Source organism: Amblyomma americanum, chromosome 3 (assembly GCF_052857255.1).
Source record: "Amblyomma americanum isolate KBUSLIRL-KWMA chromosome 3, ASM5285725v1, whole genome shotgun sequence".
NCBI lineage: Eukaryota > Metazoa > Arthropoda > Arachnida > Ixodida > Ixodidae > Amblyomma > Amblyomma americanum.
This window is the reverse complement of record NC_135499.1, coordinates 6,801,364-6,814,763: the sequence shown is the minus strand read 5'-3', so window position 1 is coordinate 6,814,763 and position 13,400 is coordinate 6,801,364. Positions and strand designations below refer to the sequence as shown.

At 46.1% G+C, this 13,400-nt stretch overlaps 1 protein-coding gene and 1 pseudogene across 1 annotated transcript in view; both read right to left on the bottom strand.

Annotated features, from left to right (window-relative positions):
• Window positions 1–13,400, bottom strand: part of LOC144123113 (glycoprotein-N-acetylgalactosamine 3-beta-galactosyltransferase 1-B-like) — a 380,861-nt gene that overhangs the window by 331,975 nt on the left and 35,486 nt on the right. The window lies entirely within an intron of this gene.
• Window positions 7,675–9,027, bottom strand: LOC144123108 (uncharacterized; annotated as a pseudogene).

Genomic DNA, 13,400 nt, shown 5'->3' with positions numbered 1-13,400 from the left:
CAATAGGGCGCAACGGGACATCAGGCTTATGAATCTTCGTGAGTCCGTAGATCGCAGGGGGTGAACCATTGTGGCATAGCAGGCAGTGATAGAGGGAACGTTGCTGCGGGGGAACCATCCGAAAGACATCCGCCAGTAGTTTTTGCAGTTCCTTCTGAACTTTGGCCGTGGGATTCCGAGCAAGTTTGGCGTAAGTGCCCTCATCCTCCAAGAGAAGCAGCATTTTTTCCTTGTATTTGCTTCTATCGAGCAGCACCGTTGCATTCCCCTTGTCGGCCGGGAGTGCCACGATGTCTGGATTACTGCGAAGGCTCGTGACCGCTTCTTTCTCTTGACGTGTCAGTGACGAAATCGCGAGATGCGAAGGTAACTTGGACAGAACGCCGACAGCGCGTGCACGTGCTTCCTCTCAGCACGACGGGTCAACCTGGGTGAGAGCATTTTCCGCCGCACAAATCATCTTTCTTGTGTCGAGGGCCGGACCAATGTTGAAATTTAGGCCCAGGCTCAAGATCGACATTTCCGCCTTGTTGGGTTGGTAAGATGACAGGTTCCTTACAAACCTATTTGGGGCGTCCGGAGACATGTCTCTTCGGCGTTGCATTAGCCTTTCTAGTTTGTGTTCATGAGCATGCTCAGCTTTTCGTGAACGGAGGCCAGCTTGGAAATTTGCGTGGAGTTGAATGCGGGGGAAATCACCGGGACAGTTGAATTCCAGTCGTCGTCGTGCGAAGAACGCATCATTTTCCAGTTTCCTGATTGTGTACTTACACTCAAGAATCCTGGCTTGTAGAAGCTGTCGCTCCGCCTTCGAGACAACAGACAAAATGGTTTCGCACTGACCATATTTTACATTCGTAAGTAAAATTTCACATATTTAGAAATCCAAGGTCTACCTTGTTCGAAAATTTCAGTGCACTGGATTAATGTGCAGGTGATGGTGTGCATCTTATGAAGACGTGGCGGACCACTCGCATCAGGGGGCCTCATGTGCTCGAGAACCCTGATGCCAGATTCATCTTCGTTCATCTCTCGGCTGGACTGATTACCTAGCTGGGTAGCCATACCAGGCTTTTGAACATGAGGTGTCTGCAAAGGTGTCGAGTGCTGTACGGCATGGTCAAGAGTTCGCTTCGAAGATCAGCACAGCTGGCATTGTGCAACGCAACTTTTATTTTTTTTATTGTACCTCTCAGGGCCAGAGGCATTAGAGAGGGGGAGTGGAAATAAACAAGCAGAAAAATAGAAACGTTACAGCAGAGAGACATATTTGAATAACACTTGAGTATACAATGTTAGCTATCGCTTTGCGGAACATCTCGTAATTATTAAGGTCGGCAATATCGGCGGGAAGGTGATTTCAATCGCGTGAGGTACGCGGCAAAATTGAATGAGAAAAATATTTGGTATTGCAAGAATCAAAACCGATTTTATGAGGATTATCAATACGATGGGAGACATAAAACGGCTGTGGGATAAGGCGACCGCGCAGTATGGGGTGATGGTACAATTTGTTAAACAAAGTGATACGAGACACTTTGCGACGAAGTGACAGCGAAGGAAGAGAAAGACTAGATTTCATTGTAGTTATGTTGGTAGCGCGGTTGTAATTAGTGAGAATGAAACACGCAGAGTTATTTTGAACCATCTCAAGAGCGTTAACTGTAATGGGGAGGCCGTATAAATATCGGCGGAATTTTTCTACAGCCCAGACAAGGGCTAAGCACTCACGTTCGGTAATTGAGTAATTGCGCTCCGATGCAGAGAGGAGGCGGCTGGCGTAGGCGATGGCACGGTGCTGTCCGGATTGCCTCTGAGAGAGGATAGCGCCGATGCCGTAGCCACTGGCGTCAGTGCGGACTTCAGTGGGAGCGGTCACATCGAAGTGTGTCAGGACTGGCGTGGTTGTTAGCTTCAACATCAGGTTGGAAAATGGTTGTGCTTGGTCGGGTCTCCAGATGAAGGTGGCGTCTTTTTTCAGGAGGTCGGCGAGGGGCGTGCGATGTCGGCGAAGCCTTCAGCGAATCGACGAAAGTAGGAGCACAGCCCTAAGAAGCTTCGGACGTCATTACAAGAACGTGACTGGGGAAAGTCTTTGACGGCTCGGATCTTATCAGGGTCAGGGTGCACCCTCATGTTGTCGACGACATGACCCAAAATGGTGAGCTAACGGCGCGCGAAACGGCACTTAGACGCGTTGAGCTGCAGGCTTGCATGACAAAAGAGAGAAAGGATCTGGGAAAGGTCAGCCAGGTGACAGGAAAATGTGTGCGAAAAGACAACGACGTCATCGAGATAGCACAGGCAAGTGGACCCCTTAAAACCTTGCACAAGGGCATCCATCATGCGATCGAATGTGGCAGGCGCGTTGCTTAATCCGAAAGTTACAACATTAAATTGATAAAGGCCATCAGGGGTCACAAAGGCGGTCTTTTTACGGTCCTGGTCATCTAGAGCCATTTGCCAGTAGCCGGAGCGAAGGTCGATGGATGAGAAGAATTTGGCACCATGGAGGCAGTCAAGCGCGTCGTCGATACGTCGCAGGGGTTACGCGTCTTTTTTTAGTGATTTTATTCAAGTGGCGATAATTAATGCAAAAACGCCAGGAGCCATCCTTTTTCTTGGCAAGTACGACGGGTGAGGCCCAGGGACTGTGTGAGGGTTCGATAATGTTTTTAGCGGGCATTTTAGTAAGTCCCGCATTGACAACCTGACGCTCGGCGTAAAAGACCCGGTAGGGGCGGCGGCGGATGGGAGGTGCATCGCCGGTTTCAATGCGGAGCCTGACGGCGAGAGTTTGACCTAGCGCAGAGTTGTTCACATCAAAAATATCCAAAAAAGTTTCGAGAAGGGTACGTTGCTGGGCAGTTTGGTCGGGACGGAGGTCGGTGGCCATCCTGGTCGTGGAGGCGTCTGTCGACAGTGGAGACTGCCGGCGCGGGGCGGCGGTGTCTTGAACAGAGGTGGCGTCCAACTTAGCGACGTGGCATGGAGCGAGAGGGGACAGCGTAGCCACGCAGATGCCGGACGGGAGCACTTGAGAAGAGACGCCGAAGTTGAGGAAAGGCAGAGAGAGGGCAGGGCGTTGGCTTGGACGGTGGCGATGGTATGAGGTAGAGAACGTTACGGGTCAGCGGAAGGTCAAGATTGGGCGTAACGAGATAGTCGCCATCGGGAACTGAGCGAGAGGGGGTCATTGGAACGAAAGAGGTGGTTCGGGGTGACAGGCGAGCATATTCCGTACTGAACAGTCGCAGTGATACATCGGCTGGATCTGAATCCAACAGTGGAAGTTCGAGGTGTAGGTGTAGGAGGAGTAGGCTCGGCAACGCAGCTGCGATGGGCTTCGCTCACATTCGTCGCCTCTTTGCCGCGCAGGTAATCACCCTTGCCCTTGCCCTTGCCTGCTTTTTGTCCACCAACGCCCTGAGTGGATCCGACATACCGTATCTACACCGTACAAGTTCCTTGGACCCGCCTCCAAACTCGCCGGACCCTTCGCCAGCAGAAAGTGTGGCCGCGCCCGTGCACTCCTGCCCTGTAGTGTGCACTACGGAGCATCCCATCTGAGCACCGGATGGGCCTCTCGGTTCGCAAGCTATCAGATCGCCAAATAACATCAAACATCAGCACGTGAAGATAAAAGGCGCGGCGCGCTTGTACTGCTCTTCAGTGGGCTCGGCAACGCAGCAGCGATGGGCTTCGCTTCTCGTTATATGCTTGCCGTACGCTGTTGTTTATCCATTGCGTATGACTGTGCCAAAGTTGTTCTATCTTTGTTAGTTTTGTCGGGCGATGCCGAGTTAAACCCAGGGCCTAATCTTCGTTCCACTAAAATTACTGGTGACATACTGTCTGCACTCGAAGAACTGAAATCAGGACAGTTATCATTACTCATTGAAGTGAAAGCAATGCATGCAAAGTTTTCAGAAAATGACAAGGAATTCGAAGAAATTCGGAACCGGCTTCTGAAAATTTAACAAGATTGTTCCTCTGTTCTCGTTTGAAAGAAAAGTTGGATGACGTAGAATCTGTCGCTCAAGAAAAGGCAGACAAACTTTTCTACTGTCATTAAAAGTGGATGCGTTCGAAAATAGGGCCCGTAGGTCAAATCTCCTCTTCTATGGCATATCACATAGCCAAGAAGAAACTTGGAATGAAGCCGAGGATTTGGTGATTGAAATCTTCAAAAGAGAGCTCGACACCGATTTACACTCTGTCGACATTGAACGTGCACACATGATTGGCTATTTCGCCTTCAATAAAACAAGTCCAATAATCTTTAAATTCGCACATTTCAAACTTAAAGAGCGTATTCTTGCAAACGCGGGAAAACTGAAAGACACATATTTCAGTGTCATCGGACTACTTACCGAACACTCGGCTCGCCCGCAAAAATCTTGTTGAATTTCCGAAATCCAAAGGTAAATATTATAAACTTCGACATGACAGGTTGACCATGGAACACATTACCTATGTTTATGATCACTCTACAGAGAAAGTTGTTGAACGTCTTGCATAGCTCAGAGTTAGGTCTGAAGAGCAAAGACCAAAATGTCCTTTTTCCGCTTTATATACTAACATTAGAAGCATTCTGCCAAAGCTTGACTCAGTTGCTAACCTTCTTTCCTCTACAGATAGCAACGTTGTCATTATAACTGAAACCTGGTTAAATTCTGCCATCGCCAAATCTGAACTTTAGATTGCTTTACCTAACTTTGATATCTTCCGCTGCGATCGCGATGAGAGGCTTGGCGGAGGGTTGTTAATAGCAACTAGCCATAGCCTACACTGCTTTAAAATTTATATCTCCTCTCCGTTGTAAATACTGTTCGTTTGCACTCAAATCTCCCACCCACCTTTAATACTAGAAGCATGTTACCGACCCCCAGACGCCGATCCAAGCTTTGTTGCATTTTTCCACGAGGAACTTTGCACTCTGGCACATCTCTTTCCCAGCACACCAATCTTTTTGTTCGGGGATTTCAACTTTCCAGCAATAACGTGGACGGACATAGCACTAACAATGTCGACAAACAACACCGAAAGTGAATTTCTTAACAAGCACCTCACGTTTGGCTTGTCGCAGCTTATCTCTACCCCAACAAGGCATAATAATCAGTCTTTCAGTCTGCTCGATCTTTTGTTAACCACACATCCTGATAACCTTTCTGCGCTTTTTTTTTCGAGCTCAGCGATTATGCTGCATTTCACGCTACTTATCAATCTCGTATAGCGTACCCGAAAAAAGTGAAGAAGAAAATAACCCTCTACGATAGATGTGATTACATTTCTTTCAATGAAATGTTAGCTCACTTCAGTTTCTCTTTTCTTGATACGTTCTCCAGTCGTTGAGTTGAAGATAACTGGCTAATTTTTAAATAAAAAATGCAGGACTTATTCAAAGCCCATATTCCCACAATTACGTTACCGAACGGCCGTCTTCCCTCTGGTTCAATAACATGTTAAAGCGCCTTAAAAATTAAAAAAACGACTCTATCGCATCGCCAAACATAGTAACACTTCACGCGCATGGGCAAAGTACCGCAGCGCTGATATAATGTTTCAATCTCTAGCTGCAAAAACTAAACGATCTTTCTTTTCTACCTCACTTCCTGATATGTTGCCTACTAACCCCCGTCAATTTTGGAAGGTTATAAATCCATGCCTGATGAAATCCATAAGATTACTTGACCAAAACGACATTCCTATTTCTGATACCGAAGTTTCAACCACTCTAAACTCTTCGTTTTGTTCAGTTTTCACCAAAGAACTCGAAGACAATCTTCCTTGTTTTCCTAACTTTCAACATCCGGGCATGCCAGACATCACTTTTGAACCTCACGGCATTTGCAAATTAATCGAATCACTGAAGGTAACCTCATCTGCTGGAGTTGACATTAACGCCAAAGTACTCAAAAACACCAATGTATTTGCCAGCGTCATCCTGTCGTACATTTTTCAGCAGTCTCTATCGTGTGAAGTGGTGCCGCTGGATTGGAAAACAGGTAAGGTCATTCCAGTTCATTAAAAAAGATCACCATCATCATGTCTTGACTACCGGCCAATTTCCATTACTAGCGTTGGTTCTAAGTTGATGTAGCATATCATTTTTAGCCAAATCATGAATTTTCTTATTTGTAATAACTTTTTAATTCCAGTCAGCATGGATCCCTTAAGGATTTATCTTGCGATAGACAACTTGCACTTTTCATCAATGACATCAGCTCCCACCTAGACGAACTGTTTTTATACTTCGAGAAAGCTTTTGACAAGGTTCCTCATAATCGACTTTTCTTGAAACTTTCACGCCTAAATCTTCATCCCCTAGTCTATAACTGGTTACGTAGTTTTTTGATCGGCCGTCATCAGTTGGGTTTCGCAAATCACCATTCCTCTCCGCTGTCTCCTGTGGTTTCTGGTGCGCCTCAGGGTTCCGTTCTGGGCCCACTGCTCTTCTTAATCTACACCAATGCCCTCCCTAACGATATATCTCCAAACATCCGTCTGTTTGCTGATGATTGTGTTATATACCGACCGATTAACGATTGTTCAGATGCGCTCATTCTTCAACGCGACTTGCAAGCAGTAGAAAAATGGTGTAAAGCTTGGTTAATGTCTTTAAATGTCAGCAAAACGTCATTAACTACATTTCACCGCCGCCGTTCTCACGTAGTGCCCACGTATTATTTTGGTAGCACAGTAACATCCTCTGTGACACCTTATAAATATCTAGGTCTCATTTTAACAAATAATCTCTCATGGGCCTCTCACATAGCGAAAATATCTAACGAGGCTAACCGCTCTCTCGGCTTTCTAGGCGAAATCTTAAATTCTGCTCCCCTTCCGTAACATTTCTTGCTTACAAAACCCTTATAAGGCCCAAGCTAGAATATGCATGCTCAGTTTGGGACCCTCATGAGAATAATCTTTCCAACTCCATTCAATCCATCCAAAACCGGGTAGCTCGGTTTATTTTTAATGACTATTCTTCCTATACTTGTGTCACAGCTCTAATATTTAGAAGAACTTCTTGTTGGGCAAGTTCGTACATTGCTTTTGAAGAAACCATGTTGCGCATAAAAAGACAACCACAGGAAAGGCCAAAGGAACAGAAACAGCGCAAACTATCAACTGGGTTTATTTGTGCGAAAAGTGCCTTATATATGCAAAATCAAAAGAACAAGGAGGTTGAGAGAGGGGGTATATCCAAGCAACTCCTGGTCAACAACAGGTGCGCAGAAAATACTTTTCCTTATTGTAAAGTTTGACGGAAGTGTCGCTAATACATTTATCACCTTTATCTTTTATGTGATAGGCGCCTATCCATGATCTTATTTGCAATTGGCAAACATTGTCAACTGCGATTAAGAGCATGGATAAGAGCAGAGGCTATATAAACGCTCTTCCTTGAATAACTCCTGTTAAAAGTGCAGCGCTCATCCTGCTCCCTTATTCGTCATTGTCAACTGCGATTAAGAGCATGGATAAGGGCAGAGGCTATATAAACGCTCTTATTTGAATAAATCCTGTTGAAAGTGCCGCGCTAATCCTGTTCCCTTACTCGTCCGTGTTGCCATTTTGCGCTCTCACGTTTTTTTACGGATATGTTTATTACAGAGTACAAGCATTCACAAAACTTTCAGAGGTGTGCAACACAAGGGGTGAGAACAGTCAAGATTTCAAAGTTTTAAGCTTCCGTTTTTGAGCACCTTTTGCTTGCACAAGACAGTCGTTCCTATTTTTACAATACTTTTTCAGCGGAATGTTTGTTGCAGCGCTAAGAATGAGATGCATGACCAAGTGTAGACTATGACCGCTTTCACATTCGTCGAAACTGTCGCCGTCTCCTATTAGGTTGGTAGCCAGTGTGAAAAGGGCTTGCCTTTGGTTCGCTAGAGAATAGAAATGCACAGCATACTTTTCACTGCGCAGCTTGTCCAGGACGATTTCAGTAGTCATTGCAGCATTAACAACTAGAGGTTGGGGGAACTTGAGCCCTCCGCGATTCATGTTTGCTATAATTTCAGCATTCTCAATTATGATGTCTTCATCTTCTGCTAAATTTGCCGGGCAAGCAGTGCATGCAAGTTTTTTAAGTGCTGCATGGGCGCAGTATCCGGCCACGTACGCTATAGCTGGCAGATTTTGTGCCTTCATTTCGAAGTTCTTGTCATGTTGTTCACTGTTGAACCTCTGTAGAATCGCCTCATCAATGCTGACAGCAGGTGCCCCTGAATCCATGCCTGGAAGCGCCAAGGCTGTAGTAGGGGAAGCTTTCGTTCGGATTCGAACTCTTATCTGATGGACACATGGTACTGCGACCCGGAAAGCTGCCTATACTTGCCAAATCTTTCCTCCAAGCAGTCTGTCTGGAACTTCCCCAGAAGTACGTAGTCAAATCCAAGGTCTTCAAGGCAATAGTTTATTATCTTGACCAAGGCTTCTGTAGTGAGACGCAAGGCACTGTGCGTCTCCCGAGTGAGAATTCCATTGTCAAACTTCAAACTCTGCCAGAGGTCAAGCCACTGCATTATGGTTTGAAGGAATTCAACTTATGGACACAGCCTTTCAGCAATGGGAGTCTGCGGCTCATCACGAAGCCGGCGTCCTTTGCTGGGCGACTTCACATTAACAATCCTCTACCAAGTTTCGACCACCTTTAAAAATTCCGCTGTTCCAGCCGCATGCTGCAGTGCATAGCGTTGACCGCATGTTCCTAGAGCAGCTATGGTTGACAATCCTCTACCAAGTTTCGACCACCTTTAAAAATTCCGCTGTTCCAGCCGCATGCTGCAGTGCATAGCGTTGACCGCATGTTCCTAGAGCAGCTATGGTTGATAGGTTGAACACTTTCAGTGCAAGCTTCACATTTTGCCTTTCCATATTAGGTGGATTGAGTGCCTTTACTGACAGTGTTGGGGCAGCCTTGATAAGGTGGTGTTCTTTTAGGTGAAGATCACGGAGTGTCTTGAACGAAGCAGTGATAATTTTTAGGTTGCAGTTCAAATTCATAAGTGAATTCATGCATGTTCCGTGGTTCTTTTGGTTCATCCAATTGTTCCGAATACATTTCAACAAGTGAACAGGGTCAATAACGAAAAAAAGAGGACGAGTGGGATCCGATGGGTGAGGATAGGAGCTGCTGACCTTTGATGACAATCCAATGAGACACGTTGTTTTGCGATTGATCTGTGATGACTGCAATGATGCGAAGCTTAACCTTTTCAAGCTCATTTATGATGCTGCGGAGCACAGTATTCAGCTGTCGAGCATTTATTTGTTCAACTGGCAAAATGTGAACAACACTTTTTTGTGGTGACAGGAGACTTTGAATCACAAAGACATTAGCTGTCTTTGGTGGATTTGAAGTGCTGCTGACAGTGCCAACAATCATGCCACCCTTATAATCAAAATGCGCCTGTAGATGGATCTCATCCATCATGAGAACCACTGACTTCTCATGATCCTCCATTGCACTCGCGATATTCTTCGCATAAAACAGGAAAGAAGCATCCTGCTGCCAAGCTGCTGGATTTATAACATATGCATTGCATACACGCCAGATCGTTAACTTCTGCGGCAATGTGAGACCTCCGTAGTTACGCAAGTACCTGTAAGCATGAGGAGAGATGGTAACTAGAAGGCAGGAAAATACCAACAGTTCTGAAGAGTAACGGGGTGACTTGCTTAAAAGCAGAAAGACTTGTTCCTTTAGAAATGTCAAAGCATCTTGCCGATCTTCGTCTAATATTTCTTGATTTGTTGCGTCTTCAAGAAGAGATAGCACGAGCTTCAATATGCCACCTGTCTTGTCTTCAGGTTTGCGGAAGGCAGGAGCCTCATCAGAGTTCCCAACGGCATCCAACAGACCTGTCAAGCACCGAATACCATTCATAGTTTTGGAATGACCTCCACGCCATCAAGCTTGGTGACCTCGAAATCATGAAAATACAGCTTTAGAGAGAGGTCCTCAGTGACTTTAACTGACTTTTTAATTGCTGGGGACAATCGACAGTCAGATTGAGGAAGAGTTTAAAGTCATGGTGGGAAACCACCATCCAGAATATGTAGAGCTTTATACATGGTATATGAAGGGAGGAAGACGAAGTGCTTCTCTTGCGGAACACATCTCGCCCGTCTCTGTGTTTTTCTGGACTTCTTACGTCACCTGTGGGGTGTACCGCCCCCTCCATCGCGGTGATGGATGTACAACACCCCGACGATCCTCCCGGTTCCCATTCACCCGCGGACATCGGTTCGCGGAAGCGAGGAAATACGTCGAGTGGTAGCGAGGATACAGAGCTGTACTGCGCATCAGGTGACGAGTCCTCGGAAGACAGCTTTCTACTTGTCCAGTACCGTAAGGCCAAACGAAGAATTATCAACTCATCTTCGGCGTCCAGCTCGGACACTGTGAAAACAGGTCCTCAGCGATGGCCTCACTCCATTCTGTTTGTGCCACAGAACGCTACCGACAACCTGCGCGTCCTCAACAGGCAAGCACTCTCCGTGTATCTAGAAAACACCGTGCCAAATGAGATCAAGGATGTTAGGATAAACACTAGGCGAAACATCCTGGCAATCGATGTGATGAACCCGAGCGCACTGACTATACTACAACATGTAACGCAGCTGGGAAACATCAAGGTCCGATCCATCGTGCCAACGAATGGTGCCACAATAACAGGAGTCATCTATGACATTGACAATGAAATATCTAATGCGGACCTACCAATTCTCATAAAACCAGCAAGCGAACACAACGTGATTGTGCATGTTGGTCGCCTCGGCAACTCATGTTGTGTGAGGATTATTTTCAAAGGCGACTGCCTTCCACCCTACGTGAAGGTCGGCCACTTTCGCCACGAGGTTCGACCATTTATTCCAAGACCAATGCAATGCTTCAATTGTCAGAAGATTGGACATGTGAAGTGTGTTTGCAGAAATTCGGCCGTGTGCCCACTATGTGCCGAACCCCACTCAGAAGACAACTGCAGCGCAACCACGTTGAAGTGTCCTAACTGTCAAGGTGATCACTGCGCCTCTTCCAAAGACTGTCCCCAGATCAAGAAAGAGATCACCATTCTTAAACAAATGGTGAGAGACAACTCTACCCACAAAGAGGCCGCTGTGAAAGTACGGCGAAGACGACGTCACCGACGAAGGTCTTCACGGCGGAAAATATCAAGCTTTCAGGAAAAGTCACCTCGTCAAGCATCATCATCAGCGGACGTTTCCAGCACTCCGAACACCGACGTTGGAAGGGAGAAAACTGCCAGATCTCTTTCCACAAAGGAATGGCCGCCACTTCCGCGTACACGACCGCCAGAAGAGCCGCAGAAGAATCCGCCCCCAGTACAGCAAGGTGCTGTATCCGAGGAGTCGCGGAATATAGATGAGCAAGTGATAGCACTTATTAGGCCTTTAATGAATGCCATTCGCGTGCTGCTAAGCAACATGCACACACCGTCTGCCAGAAATGCGCTTCAAGTACTGGACGCTCCGAGTCCGGTGCTTGCAATCCTTGAGTAAGTCATGGCTCCACAGCCTTGGTCTTTTAGGGAATAGGTCCGACAAGCAGCTATTTTTCAGTAGAATGCCCGCGGACTCAAAGCGCGCCTTTCGGATTTCCGTCGCTTCGTGTACGCCAATATGTTTCCCATTATCGTCATTTGCGAGCCGAACTTATCGAACAAAATCAGGCTTTCTGGATATGAATCATTTATGTCGTCAGCTGTTTATGAAAACAGTAAGGTTTTGGTTTTGGTGGCAGCGGCGACGATAAACGGCGAGCACCAACTTACTGTGTCTCTTCGTTTTGCTGCAGATTGCCTTCCACCGTCTGAACTTTGCGCCCTAAACCAGCGAGCGGACTGCACGAGCCTGGCAAGCGTTGGCTTGCCCTTACCGGCTAAAAGGGGCGGTTTCCTTCAGCGGTTGCGGCTATCGGCGGCGGTTTCACCTGACTCCTGACGTCACCGGACGCAAGCTATAAAGACAGCGACCCATCGCCTTCGGCCTTACTTGGCAGCGGCGACGATAAACGGCGAGCACCAACTTACTGTGTCTCTTCGTTTTGCTGCAGGTTAGTGTAAAAACTGTATCAATTTTAATTTGCCTGTGCTTCTTTTCTGACATCGTCGCTGCTGCCAGTTGGTGCGCTTTGTTCCCGTTCATTTTGTGTTTGCGCGTGTTTGCATTGACTTGTCTTCAACCACATGGCGAACGACATAGCCAAACTTAAAGAGGAACTGAAGGCTGAACTAGCCAAGATGAAGGAAGAGTACAAACGGGAAGTGAAAGCTTCACGGGAGCGTATCGAAAGAGAGCTTCGAAATGAAATCAGAGATCTAAAGACTGAACAACGAAACATGACAAAAAGCCTTGACTTTGCCCATGACTCTTTAGATGAGCTAAAGAAGAAACTTGAGGCTGAAATTTTGAAAAAGGTTAAGCTTGAAGAACAGAATCGGGAGCTTCACGCGAGGTGCACATCACTAGCGAAAAATCAAGATGAACTTGTGAAACGCATGGTCCTCATGGAGCAATACTCTAGAAACACGAACATAGAAATTCATGGTGTTGAGAAACATGATGATGAGAATGTGTTGCAGATTGTCACTAAAATTGGAGAGAAGATTGATGAGCCAATCATTGAAAATGACATTGAATGTTGCCACAGAGTTCCTACTAAAAATCCTGACAAGAGTATTCTTGTGGTTCAGTTCAAGTCTCGAGCAAAACGTGATAGCGCACTGAGGAAAGAGAAAAAGGCCCGTCTAAGAAATGAGGACATTGGGATTAAAAACACGGCACCAATATACATTAATGAGCACCTTTGTCCGGCCCTGAAAAGACTCCTGGGTATGGTTGTAAAGAGGAAGTATGCTCACAACTGGAAGTCAGTGTGGACTTTCAATGAAAAAATCTTTGCTAAGCAGTCCGACACGTCGGATGCTATACAAATAACTTGTGAGGCTGACCTTGAAAAGATTGAGTCAAATCCGTGATTTTGTTGTTATTGCCTAGACACACTTTAATCAAATCAAAATTGAGTATCACAGCTTCGTCCTACCAGAACGCATTCGACCACAGCAACGTTCTCCAAAAACAGTGTTACACTTTAATGCTCGTTCTGCTCATGGAAAGCACGATGACATTATTTGTTTATTAAGTCAGTTTTCTTTTAAATTCAGCATAATCATGATGACTGAAACCTGGTACTATGAAGGCTGCGATATGCTTCATCTTGACGGGTATAATAATTTTTTCATGAATCGTGACATTCGACGTGGTGGTGGTGTTGCGATTTATGTACAGTTGTGTACAAAGTGCGAACTTCTTCCTGAATTTTGCAAGGTTACGAATGAATATGAGTTTCTCACTGTAAAAAATAA